Source organism: Salvelinus sp. IW2-2015, linkage group LG28, assembly GCF_002910315.2.
Source record: "Salvelinus sp. IW2-2015 linkage group LG28, ASM291031v2, whole genome shotgun sequence".
Lineage (NCBI taxonomy): Eukaryota > Metazoa > Chordata > Actinopteri > Salmoniformes > Salmonidae > Salvelinus > Salvelinus sp. IW2-2015.
The window spans coordinates 11,035,457-11,049,775 of NC_036868.1; the positions used below are offsets into that span (position 1 = coordinate 11,035,457).

The 14,319-nt window shown below is 42.5% G+C and overlaps 1 protein-coding gene across 15 annotated transcripts in view; it reads right to left on the minus strand.

Moving 5' to 3' along the window:
• Positions 1 to 11,589, minus strand: part of LOC111954548 (protein 4.1) — a 115,643-nt gene extending 104,054 nt beyond the window's left edge. For 14 of the 15 annotated variants that reach the window (XR_011474346.1, XM_070435813.1, XM_070435812.1 and 11 more), the window contains exon 1: positions 11,459 to 11,589. The gene's annotated coding sequence lies outside the window, so the exon portion shown is untranslated. Of the gene's footprint in view, positions 1 to 1,944; positions 2,048 to 11,458 lie in introns of those variants that run through there. The other variant, XM_070435808.1, reaches the window with a different exon arrangement.
• Between the last annotated feature and the right edge of the window lie 2,730 nt (positions 11,590 to 14,319).

Below are 14,319 nucleotides of genomic sequence, written 5' to 3' on the forward strand. Positions count from 1 at the left end.
CCTCTGTCTTACACAAATTATCAATGAACCTACCAGGTACAACCCCAAATCTGTAAACATGGGCACCCTCATAGATATCATCCTAACCAACTTGGCCTCCAAATACACCTCTGCTGTTTTCAACCAGGATCTCAGCGATCACTGCCTCATTGCCTACATCCGTAATGTGTCTGCGGTCAAACAACCACCCCTCATCACTGTCAAACACTCCCTAAAACACTTCAGCGAGCAGGCCTTTCTAATTGACCTGGCCCGGGTATCCTAAAAGGATATTGACCTCATTCCTTCAGTAGAGGATGCCTGGTTGTTCTTTAAAAAGTGCCTTCATCACAGATCTTAAATAAACGTGCCCCATTCAAAAAAAATTGAACCAGGAACAGATATAGCCCTTGGTTCATTACAGACCTGACTGTCTTTGATCAGCACAAAAACATCCTGTGGCGTACTGCATTAGCATCGAATAGCCCCCGCGATATGCAACTTTCAGGGAAGTTAGGAACCAATATACACAGGCAGTTAGGAAAACTGAGGATAGCTTTTACAAAACAGAAATGTGCATCCTATAACACAAACAAGTTCTGGGACACTAAAGTCCAAGGAGAATAAGAGCACATCGCAGTTGCCCACTGCAGAGGCTAGGAAACACTGTCACCACCAATAAATCCACTATAATTAAGAATTTCAATAAGCATTTTTCTTCGGCTGGCCATGCTTTCCACCTGGCTACCCGGGTCAACTGCCCTGCACCCCCCACAGCAACTCGCCCAAGCCTCCCCCACCCAAATCCAGATAGCTGATGTTCTGAAAGAGCTGCAAAATCTGGACCCCTACAAATCAGCCGGGCTGGACAATCAGGACCCTCTATTTCTAAAATTAGCTGCCGAAATTGTTGCAACCCCTCTTACTAGCCTGGTCAACCTCTCTTTCGTATCGTCTGAGACTCCCAAAGATTAGAAAGGTGCCACGATCATCCCCTTCTTCAAAGGGGGCAACACCCCAGACCCAAACTGCTACAGACCTATATCTATCCTACATTTCTAAGGTCCTCGAAAGCCAAGTTAACAGATTACCGACCATTTCGAATCCCACCGTACCTTCTCTATGCAAACTGGTTTCAGAGCTGTCATGTGTGCACCTCAGTCACGCTCAAGGTCCTAAACGATATCATAACCGCCATCGATAAGAGGCATTACTGTGCAGCCGTATTCATCGACCTGGCCAAGGCTTTCAACTCTGTCAATCACCACATTCTTATCGGTAGACAACAGCCTTGGCTTCTCAAATGACTGCCTCGCCTGGTTCACCAACTACTTCTCAGATAGAGTTCAGTGTGTCAAATCGGAGGGCCTGTTGTCCGGACCTCTGGCAGTCTCTATGAGGGTGCCACAGGGTTCAATTCTCGGGCCAACTCTTTTCTCTGTGTACATCAATAATGTTGCTCTTGCTGCTGGTGATTCTCTGATCCACCTCTATGTAGACAACACCATTCTGTATACTTCTGGTCCTACTTTGGACACTTAACTAACCTCCAGACGAACTTCAATGCCATACAACTCTCCTTCCGTGGCCTCTGCTCTTAAATGCACGCTCTTCAACCCGATCGCTGCTGTGCACCTGCCCGCATCACTACTCTGGACGGTTTCGAATTAGGTATTTCTAGTTATCCACATATTCTAGGTGTCTGGCTAGACTGTAAACTCTCCTTCCAGACTCACATTAAGCATCTCCAATCCAAAATTAAATATAGAATCGGCTTCCTATTTCGCAACAAAGCCTCCTTCACTCATGCTGCCAAACATAGTCAGTTTTACGAGGGTATCCTACCAATCCTTGACTTTGGTGATGTCATTTACAAAATAGCCTCCAACACTCTACTCAAACTGGATGCAGTCTTATCACAGTACCATCCGTTTTGTCACCAAAGCCCCATAATATACTACCCACCACTGCGACCTGTACGCGCTCGTTGGCTGGCCCTCGCTTCATACTCGGCGCAAAACCCACTGGCTCCAGGTCATCTATAAGTCTTTGCTAGGTAAAGCCCCGCCTTAGCTTAGCTCACAGGTCACCATAGCAGCACGCAGCCGTAGCGCTCGTTCCAGCAGGTATATCTCACTGGTCACCCTCAAGCCAATTCCTCGTTGGGCCGCCATTCCTTCCAGTTCTCTGTTGCCAATGAATGGAACGAACTGCTAAAAAAAAATTAAACATTTTTTTTTTTAAATCACTGAAGCTGGAGACTTCGATCTCCCTCACTAACTTTAAACATCAGCTCACAAAGCACTGCACCTAGGCCATCCAACTACCTCATCCCCATACTGCATTTATTTCTTGCTCCTTTGCACCCCAGTATCTCTACAGTGTTTAATTAGTATATTGTAATTACTTTGCAACCATGGCCTATTTATTGCCTTACCTCATTTGCACACACTGTATATAGACTTTTTCTACTGTATGTTTGTTTATTCCATTTGTAACTGTTGTTGTGTGTCAAACTGCTTTGCTTTATCTTTGCCAGGTCGCAGTTGTAAATGAGAACTTGTTCTCAACTAGCCTACCTGGTTAAATAAAGGCGAGATAAAAAAAATACATTAAAAAATAAATAAAATAACTTAGTTGACCAGGGAACTCTAGCAGGGCAGAAATTTGACAAACTGACTTGTTGGAAACTTGGCGTCCTATGACTTGTCACTGAGCTCTTCAGTAAGGACATTCTACTGCCAATGTTAGTCTATGAAGACTGCATGGCTGTGTGCTCGATTTTATAAACCCGTTTGCAACGGTGTGGCTGAAATAGTCAAATCCACAGCCTTCACTAATTGTTGTGCAAATTCAAAAGCTGTATTTCATTAAACTAATGTTTCCCAACTTTGAAACCTACATCTAAGACATAATAAATATATATATAAATAAAATCTTGCAGCAAAATCCCTTACCATGGGGCAAAACACTTGTGTATCGCCACAACTAAAAATGCAACACAATTGGAACTCAACGTCCCAGGGGTGCTGTAAATTTGTAAAGAATGCAACTTTCTTTTTTCTAAGACAAATGTGCCTCAATTCCAAGACACGTATAATTTGATCCAAATTACCTCTGCCTTACTGACATGGCAAGCCCTTGCTGCAAAATTGGACTCCTGCAGATAATCTCTTTTTAACTATGTTTGGTAGGGTGCCAAGCCACAGGCACCCAATTAAGGGGAATTTTTCCCCCCCCTGTGCTGTTTCAAAGCAGGACACTTGCTAGGAGATAGGAAACTCCCCCTTTCCTCAGTAATGAGCAGAAAATTGCATTTATTGTGCCATTCAAAAGGGCTGGTAGTGCAGCTTCTGAGATAAGCTGCGACATGGTGGCGTACTACTAGCGCAAGTAATTTCGGGTCACGGTTGAATTTTGTTTAGCTCCATCTATGAACCCAACTTGTTGCAAACGAGTATAGTTGAGAGAATTGTATGGCGCTTTGAAGGTGACGGAATCAAAAGCCTTGTGTTGGATTGGAAAGGTCATCTTTGAAAATTGCTCAATATGAAACTGAGAATCAACAGAGTTTGCGATCTTTATTTGTTGAGTGATTCCATAAGAGCCTAAACCACTGTGACAATCCCTGTGGAAAAACAGTGGCCAAGGCAGGAAGTCGGGAGCACAGTACTCTAAAAGCGGGATGTTCCCATAACCCTTCCGAATGGTTAAGCAATCTCACAGTGGGCAGCAGAATTAGGAGACTGAGTGACACGTAGAGTGGTCTGTTCCAACAGGAAGCTCACCACAAGACCCAATGTTGGAGTAAATCCCCACCTCACTTTTGTCCAATCACAATCTGAGGTACTTACCTGTAGTGACAGTATGAGGCTGACATTTCAGAGCTCTGGTATTTCTTTCTCTTTTACAACAATTTAGAATTGGCATATCAGTGTTCGATCTGACAGCTGGCAATGTGCCAATATTTGAATGGTTAGTGAGACTACTCAGAAAGTAAAGTTGAAAACCTGTTCAACAGGGGTCTTACTGAATTCTACATTTAGCCTACAACACAGATAAGTCCAAACACCACTAACAAGTGGGGGGAGGCAGGATCAGTGAAGAGGACTGCACACATGACTACACAATGTCATTGATGGTAAAGTACACAGAAGATGGAACACGTTTACAGTCCTTCTGAGGTAATGAACAGAGGAAAGGGGACAGTTGCCACCTCATACCATCTCGATGTAATTTGAAAGAAACTCATGCTCTTTGCCTGAAAGTCTAACAAATACCCTATGCTGTAGCTTCTGGCTCACCCTCCCATACACTAGAGACGTTTCAACGTCTTAAAGCTAATGGACCATTAGCTAAGTGTTAACCCTAAGCCACAGGCTAAATCCTATACAGCATGATTCCAGTTTAAATTATTATATACTTGTAAATGGTAGTACTGCATGTGCTCAAAGACATACAGTACCAGTCAAAAGTTAACACCAACTCATTCAAGGATCTTTCTGTATTCTTACAATTTACTACATTGTAGAATCATAGTGAAGACAAAACAATGAAATCACACATGGAATCATGTCATAATTAAAAAGTGTTGAATCAAAGTAGCCACCCTTTGCCTTGATGACAGCTTTGCACACACTTGGCATTCTCTCAACCAGCTTCATGAGGTAGTCACCTGGAATGCATTTCAATTAACAGGTGTGCCTTGTTAAGTTACTTTGCGAAAAGCATTTCCTTCTTAATGCGTTTGAGCCAATCAGTTGTGTTGTGACAAGAAAGGGGTGGTTATACAGAAGAAAGCCCTATTTAGTAAAAGGTCAAGTCCATATTAAGGCAAAAACAGCTCAAATAAGCAAAGAGAAATGACAGTCCATTACTTTAAGACATGAAGGTCAGTTAATCCGGGACATTTCAAGAAGTGCAGTCGCAAAAACCATCAAACGCTATGACGAAACTGGCTCTCATGAGGACCGCAACAGGAAAGGAAAACCCAGAGTTAACTCTGATGCAAAGGATAACTAGAAAGATGTGTCGGCATCAAGTAATTGTCTCTGGCCCTCTCCCAGTTAGGGGGAGTGATGAGTTCTACAGCAGAGTCTCACAACACAATTGCTGGTTGAAAACTGTTTTCTGACCCTCCCAAAAGAAAGAATTTGTAGATAATTGGCCCTCTTTCTGGGACTCACCCACAAACAGGACCAAGCCTGGCCTGCTGAGGAGTGACGGACTCCATCCTAGCTGGAGGGGAGTTCTCATGTTATATATGAACATAGACAGGGGTCTAACTCCTCTATTATTATTTGACCCTGCTGGTCATCTATGAACATCTTGGCCATGTTCTATCTCCACCCGGCACATCCAGAAGAGGACTGGCCACCCCTCAACCTGGTTCCTCTAGGTTTCTTCCTAGGGAGTTTTCCATGCCACCGTGCTTCGACACCTGCATTGCTTGCTGTTTGGGGTTTTAAGCTGGATTTCTGTGCAGCACTTTGATATATCAGCTGATGTAAGAAAGGCTTTATAAATAAATTTGATTTGGCTCCACAATGAGAATGCCAGCTTAGTGAAGTCTGCCACAAGCACAGTGTAGTCAGCTCAGCTCTCCCCATTGAGACCGTGTCTGTGCCTCGATCTAGTTTGTGCAACACTGAACATGGCAGTGTTCGCCTCAGCAATCTCACTGGAATAAAGGCCTCCTCCATTCCTGTCATTATTGAAAGAGATTGTGAAACCTCACATCTCAAAATAGGGCTACTTAATGTTAGATCCCTCACTTCCAAGGCAGTTATAGTCAATGAACTAATCACTGATCATAATCGTGATGTGATTGGCCTGACTGAAGGATGGCTCAAGCCTGATTAATTGACTGTGTTAAGAGGCCTCTCCTCCTGGTTACACTAGTGACCATATCCCCCGCGCATCCCGGAGGTGTTGCTAACATTTACGATACCAAATTTCAATTTACAAAACAAACAAAAAAAGCCTGCGTTTTCATCATGAAATCTATGCAGCCAACTCAATCACTTTTTATAGCTACTGTTTACAGGCCTCCTGGACCATATACAGCACTGCTCACTGAGTTCCTATCGGACCTTGTAATCATGGCAAATATTTTACTTTGGTGACTTCAATATTCACATGGAAAAGTCCACAGACCAGCTCCAAAAGGATTTCGGAGCCATCAACTATTGGTTTTGTCCTACATGTCTCGGGACCTACTCACTGCCACAGTCATACTCTGGACCTAGTTTTGTCCTGTGGAATAAATATTGTGGATCTTAAGGTTTTTCCTCATAATCCTCAGACAACCAAAAGACTCTTGATGTCCTTGGATAGGTGGAGGGGGGGGGGGTCTGTCGAAGGGCGCCGGAGTACATTAAAAAAATGTATAAATAAAAATCAGTTAAGGCTAGGGCTGATTTCAAGGTTTTACTGCTAACCTACAAAGCATTACATGGGCTTGCGCCTAACCATCTTTCCGATTTGGTCCTGCCGTACATACCTACACGTACGCTACGATCACAAGACGCAAGCCTCCTTACTGTCCCTAGAATTTCTCTAATTGAGCTCCATTTTAATGGAATGGTCTGCCTATCCATGTGAGAGACGCAGACTCGGTCTCAACCTTTAAGTCTTTATTGAAGACTCCTTTCTTCAGTAGGTCCTATGATTGAGTATAGTCTAGCCCAGGGGTGTGAAGGTGAACAGAAAGGCACTGGAGCGAAGAACCACCCTTGCTGTCTCTGCCTGGCCAGTTCCTCTCTCTCCACTGGGATTCTCTGCCTCTAACCCTAATACGGGGGCTGAGTCACTGGCACTCTTCCATGCCGTCCTTAGGAGGGGGGGGACGGCATGATCTTCCTTTCCAGCTTGGTGCCCCCCCTCGGGTTGGTGCCATGGGAGAGATCGTCGTGGGCTATACTCGGCCTTGTCTCAGGGTAGGAAGTTGGTGGTTGACGATATCCCTCTAGTGGTGTGGGGGCTGTGCTTTGGCAAAGTGGGTGGGTTTATATCTGGCCTGGTTGGCCCTGTCCGGGGTGTGGTATAGTGTCTCTGTCAGCCCTAGGACCATGCCTCAGGACTACATGGCCTGATGACTCCTTGCTTTCCCCAGTCTACCTGGTCGTGCTGCTGCTCCAGTTTCAACTGTTCTGCGGCTATAAAACCCAGACCTGTTCACTGGATGTGCTACCTTGTCCCAGATCTGCTGTTTTCAACTCTCTACCGCACCTGCTGCCTCTTACTCTGAACGCTCGGCTATGAAAAGCCAACTGACATTTACTCCTGAGGTGCTGACCTGTTGCACCCTCTACAACCACTGATTATTACTATCAAACCCTGCTGGTCATCTATAAACGTTTGAACATCTTGGTCATGTACTTTCACAATCTCAACCCGGCACAGCCAGAAGAGGACTGGCCACCCCTCAGAGCCTGGTTCCTCCAGGTTTCTTCCTAGGGAGGTTTTCCTAGCCGCTGTTCTTCTACATCTGCATTGTTTGCCGTTTTAGGCTAGGTTTCCGTATAGCACTTTGTGACATCGGCTGATGTAAAAAGGGCTTTATAAATAAATGTGATTGATTGATAAGTTAATGTTACCAGCCTCAAATTGCAGCCTAAATAACTGCTACAGAGTTCAAGTAACAGAGACATCAACATCAACTGTTCAAAGGAGATTGTGTGAGTCAGGCCTTCATGGTCAAATTGCTGCAAAGAAACCACTTCTAAAGGACAACATTAAGAAGAAGAAACTTGCTTGGGCCAAGAAAAACAAGCAATGGACATTAGACCAGTGGAAATCTGTCCTTTGGTCTGACGACCGCAAATTTGCGATCTTTGGTTCCAACCGCTGTGTCTTTGTGAGACGCAGAGTAGGTGAACGGATGATCGCCGCATATGTGGTTCCTCTGTGAAGCATTGAGGTGGTGGTGCGATGGTGCTTTGCTGGTGACACTGTCTGTGATTTATTTAGAATTCAAGGCACACTTAACCAGCATGGCTACCACAGCATTCTGCAGCRATATGCCATCCCATCTGGTTTGCGCTTAGTGGGAGTATCATTTTTTTCCCAACAGGACAATAATCCAAAACACACCTCCAGGCTGTGTAAGGGCTATTTGACCAAGGAGAGTGACGAGTGCTGCATCAAATGACCTGGCCTACACAATCACCCGCCCTCAACTAAATTGAGATGGTTTGGACCGCAGAGTAAAGGAAAAGCAGCCAAAAAGTGCTCAACATGTGTGAACTTCTTCAAGACTGTTGGAAAAGCATTCCTCATGAGGCTGGTTGAGAGAATGCAAAGCTGTCAAGGCAAAGGGTGGCTACTTTGAAAAGCTACTTTGATTTGTTTAACACTTTTGGTTACTACATGATTCCTTGTGTTATTTCATAGTTGAGGTCTTCAGTATTATTCTACAATGTAGAAAATCGTAAAAATAAATTAAACCCCTTGAATGAGTAGGTGTGTCCAAACTTTTGACTGGTACAGTATGTCAAAGAAAGAAATCTTGAAGCTGCAGGAGCATTGGCCAGGGGATAGATAATAGTACAGCAGTTATCAGCATCAATTCCTTACAACAAATAATACATAATTTGGTGGGTGCTTAGTTGTCCTATTTCACACATGTACAAGTGTGTATTCATGTGTGAATTGGAAATGTGCTTTTTGCATATCTTAACTCTCCCTGAGACACCCGCGGAGAGTGGGGTCACAGCCAGGGTCAACCATCATCAACTGTGACCCTGGAGCAATTAGGGTTAAGTGCCTTGCTCAAGGGCACATAACATGTTTCCCTTGTCGGCTCTGGGATTCACCCTGGAGCCCAAGACACCTCAAGCAAGTCTGTATTTCTCTAGATTGTGTCCAGTGTGGCCCAAAAGCCCCAGAAACAAAAACCAGGATTTGTTGTACCATAACTTCCCATTGAAAGGTTTAACAATTAAGTGTGCCATGAAGACTGTGTTCAACTCTGTGCCACAGGAACATTCTTTCTAGTAAGTGGCCTAGTCTATCCCTGCTGGTTAATTAAAAAGAGAATTCTAGACTTATTTACTAATAAAGCTCAATAAACTCAAATAGTTGACTGTTCAACAATTCAACCAGGGAACAGACCCACACTCAATATGCCAACTACCAAACCTACGGCCCTCTGACAAGGCACCAGCAGCTTCACACAATAACTCACTGTCCAGTGTACTGCCATGCTACCCACCGTCTAATTATGAGATAAGCAACCCCAAACAATTAACCATGTCTCATTAGGCCGTCTGACACAAGCCACAATGAGGCACTGTGTTCACTTTCATCCTTTCAAACAAATGAACTTGCAAGTAATTTGCAGGCGGAAGTATTGACAAGTCATGAAGCATGACTTAGCATTGCATCTCATCATAAATATCTCAAGAGTATACTCTAAATGATGTTTAGGCCCAATGCTTGCTGGCATTATAGAGCACCATTTAACATCAAACACTCTCCTCCTGCAAGCACACCAAGTTTAATGTGTGCGAGTGAGAGAACACTGGGTCACCTGATGACACATCAACATGTACTACTGGGAAGCACACCTCAAAGCAGATTTCCCATAGTCTGGATTGCCATTGTGTAACCCATTTCATTCAGATGAAACCAAATTAAAATGATAGGGTCATGTGGATGGTAACTAACTATAGGCAACATTTCAGCCTGTAATTACACCAATATGAGTCAGGGAATAACTAAACTGCAACATAAGCACAATTTCTGACCATGATAGCATGTATTCAAATATTAGTTGTTGCAACTATGTGGGCTACAAGGGAGTTTAAAACTCAACGCATGCCTGCTGCTTTTATTTTAAGACATCTAAAGCCTTTTCTTTACTGCAGGAATTGACAGAAACACATGGATTATGGTTTAGGTTAAAGGGAGATGGCAGGTGGGGGCTACCACTATAGTTATGCTATGGGTGAGGTTTAAATTACACTTGGCTCACTTCCAATGCAGCTTGTTCTGCCACAAGTGAGCCATCCCCTTGAGCTGAAGGCAAGTCATCTGTCATTGCATGCTATGGATTTGGTTGGAAGTGTCAAACAGAGACCAGAGAGGGATGGGAGAGAAAAAATGTTTAATTACTCAACGTTCCAGATTCATGATCTTACCAAGTTACAAAACGATCACAAAACATCATAGTTACTACTTTAGTTTAGTAGCCGTCCATCCTACAGCCACAACAAAATAAAGATTGTGCCAGGAGTGGCCACAAGAGTATAGCAATGTAACAATTGCTATACACAATGTAACACATGGACATTTTAGAAAGCATAGCGTTTGTAATCAGCTAACTTCGCTAGCTTTCTGCTTGCTAGTGAAATCAAACAAACACTTTGGCAGTGGGTCGCTGACCGTACATGCCGTTTCTGCAATCATGACAACTTTCGAAAGTTTGAGGATTTGAGTGAGTCACTAAAGAAAACCAAGTCACGAATTGATAACCTGTTTATTCAATGCGCCATGTCTAACTCCAACTTTAAGCCGATCGTAGTTAACGTTGGCTAACAAGCAACAATTATATGCCATCTCATAAAATCTCGATGTAACAAGTGCAGTATCCGCTCGTGAGTTGGGCTGCTAACATTGGCACTCTTGCTTTAAGTATTCTCTGCGAGCTATATAKTTGGTATAATTTACTCCACTGAAACTTAACCTAGCTGGGCATATCCTGAAACACATAGTCAAATCGACACTTATTAACGTTAGCTAGAGAAACTTGCAGGAGCTTCCAACACAAGGTAATGGGGGCGGGGCGCAACCAATGCACAGATGGTTTTACAAAATGATTGAGGATTAGCTACCCCTTGTTCACATAGTTCCGGCACGAATGATGCACTAGTCAAATTTAGCGAGCAAGCCAGCTAGCTGTCTTTTGTAAATTGTTTGGTAGCACTTGAGAACCAAGTCGCTAATTGACAGTCATTGATTTTAAAATTAGCCAGCTTACTTAACCAGTATCTCTGCCTGAGACCTCTAACGCCCAGAAAGAAAGCTCTGATTCAAACTCCCATTCACCAGTTCTGCACGCATTATAGTATCAAAATAACTTTGTTGATCACCCAATATGGAGTTTCGCTGAGCAACTACTGGTATCATCATTTACACTCGTTACGGCCGGTAATTAACATCCAAAAAGGTGTCGATAACGTTAAACATTAACAAGCAACCGAGAAAAAGGCCTATTCTGCAAGGAACAGTTGGAGATGCTCCAATACTTTTTAAAAAGTTAGTTTATTAACTGCATGGCTTGCTAGCTTACCAGTTAACTAGTTACAAGCGAAAACAAGTTTGAAATGTTTGATAACGTTACCACATAGCATTGCTAACTATCTAGCAGGCTACAATGATGGTAGGGTTTTAAAATAACTGGATTTATTCACCTCACTTGTATCGTTCTACCAATTGTGTGCAAATTAGGTAGCACCATAACGTTAAATCAACGTACCTGATGCAGTTCAGATGAAATAAGAAAAGCTTTTACAACGTGGTCTCGTAAAAATGTGCTCTGGTGAACCTAAAATTGAAATTCCCAGACCAAAATCTGTCTGGGAGAAGATCCAACTGTCGATAATACACTAACTCCACCCAGTAAAGAAATACATGTGCCTCTCCAATTTAATTGGCTTGGGCATTTCAGACGTATCAGAGAATGCATTGTGATTGGTTCCTCCACCAGTCTGTAAATGTCGGCGTTTTCTATTGGTGGCCTAAAATTATTTGCATGTTGTGTTGGGGTGGTGAAGTGGCTCCCACTACTGAAAATATATTGTAATTGAAATGATTTTCCATTTACAGTAGTATCCAATGATATTTGGTTGGAAATATTGCCTTTCAGTTTCATTTGGAAATCAATGTGGAGCAGAAACAACACAGGATCATTTATCTGAACAGACTAAACATTATTTAATTTTTTAAATAGGCCCAATTTAGTATCACAGAGTCATGTGTTCCAAGTTCAACAACAGCAGCATCAGATGACTTGTAAAATGTAAAATGTAATGACTTACAGTACCAGTCAAAAGTCTGGACACACTCACTGATTCAAGGGTTTTTCTTTATTTTTGCTATTTTATACATTGTGGAATAATAGTTTGGACATCCAAACTATGAAATAACACATATGGAATCATGTAGTAACCAAAAAAGTGTTCAACAAATCAAATATATTTTATAATTGAGATTATTCAAAGTAGCCACCCTTTGCCTTGATGACAGCTTTGCACACTCTTGGGTCTCTCAACCAGCTTCATGAGGTAGTCACTTATATTTCAATTAACAGGTGTGCCTTGTTAAAAGTTAATGCGTTTTAGCCAATCAGTTGCGTTGTGACAAGGTAGGGTTGGTATACAAAAGATAGCCCTATTTTGTAAAATACCAAGTCCATATTATGACAAGAACAGCTCAAATAAGCAAAGAGAAATGACAGTCCATTATTACTTTAAGACATGAAGGTCAGTCAATCCGGAATATTTCGAAAACTTTTTAAGTTTCTTCAATTGCAGTCGCAAAAACCATCAAGCGCTATGATAAAACTGGCTCTCATGAGGACCGCCACAGGAAAGGAAGGCCCAGAGTTACCTCTGATGCAGAGGATAAGTTCATTAGTTACCAGCCTCAGAAATCGGCAATTAACTGCACCTCCGATTGCAGCCCAAATAAATGCTTCATGGAGTTCAAGTAACAGACACATCTCAACATCAACTGTTCAGAGGAGATTGCGTGAATCAGGCCCTCATGGTCAAATTGCTGCAAAGAAACCTCTACTAAAGGACAACAATAATAAGAAGAGACTTGCTTGGAACAAGAAACATGAGCAATCGACATTAGACAGGTGGAAATCTATCCTTTGGTCTGATGTGTCTTTGTGAGAGGCAGAGTAGGGAAACGTACGATCTCCGTAAGTTTGGTTCCCACCGTGAACCAAATGGAAGAGGAGGTGCGATGGTGCTTTGCTGGTGACACTGTCTGTGATTTATTTAGAATTCAAGGCACACTTAACCAGCATGGCTACCACAGCATTCTGCAGCAATACGCCATCCCATCTGGTTTGCGCTTAGTGGGACTCTCATTTGTTTTTCAACAGGACGATGATCCAAAACACACCTCCAGGCTGTGTAAGGGCTATTTGACCAAGAAGGAGAGTGATGGAGTGCTGCATCAGATGACCTGGCCTCCACAATCACCCAACCTCAATGCAATTGAGATGGTTTGGGATGAGTTGGACTGCAGAGTGAAGGAAAAGCAGCCAACAAGTGCTCAGCATATGTGGGAACCCCTTCAAGGCAGTTGGAAAAGCATTCCTCATGAAGCTGGTTGAGAGAATGCTAAGAGTGTGCAAAGCTGTCATTAAGGCAAAGGGTGGCTTTTTGAAGAATCTCAAATATAAAATATATTTTGATTTGTTGAACACTTTTTTGGTTACTACATGATTCCATTGTGTTATTTCATAGTTTTGATGTTCACTACTATTCTACAATGTAGAAAATAGTACAAATAAAGAAAAACCCTTGAATGAGTAGGTGTGTCCAAACTTTTGACTGGTATTGTATATCAACAGCTTTACTTGCGAAAACAAATAAAGAATGGACCACCTTGCTGCAGGGTAGTGCAGCAGCACACACAAAACAACCATTAGCACTTTCACTTGCCATCAAATATCCATTACAGAGCAGATATTCGGTTGCGGGCACTGAGGATCAATAGATGCCATTAAAGTCTAGGAGGTTGAGCGTTCATTATTAATGCATTGATTGCCTCTTATTGTATGTTTGTAGCGAAATGGATCGATGGCCTTGTCTTTGTTTATAACCTTGACATGCTAGTACTTACTGCACAAGGTACATTAAGTTACTTACGAGTACATTGCCACTGTGTTGTACCAATTAACAGGACTGTGCTACAGAGGTCTAAAGGGACACTCACAACACTGTCATGTGATAGGGTCATATGTCAAAAGGCCTACATCTTAAACATCAAACCATGATGAAACCAAAACTAACATCTTAATTTCAGCCAACCAAATAATACATAAAATAGACTGAGGGATCACATTTTAAATATGTATTTTGTCAGAAGGTTTTGAAAGATAAATATCAAATAGGATTAAAGCACAAATGTAAAACAAAAGTCTGTCTTTCTTCACACATCAAAGTAAAAGTAACATCCAACTCACCAGCAGAAGATGAACATAATCACAGTTGAGGCACATCCACCGATTCATTCCAAGAGATCCAGATGCAAAATAAAAGCAAAGGGAGAATTAGGCCTATAATTCATTTCATAGTTTCATATGCTTTCAGAGGTTGT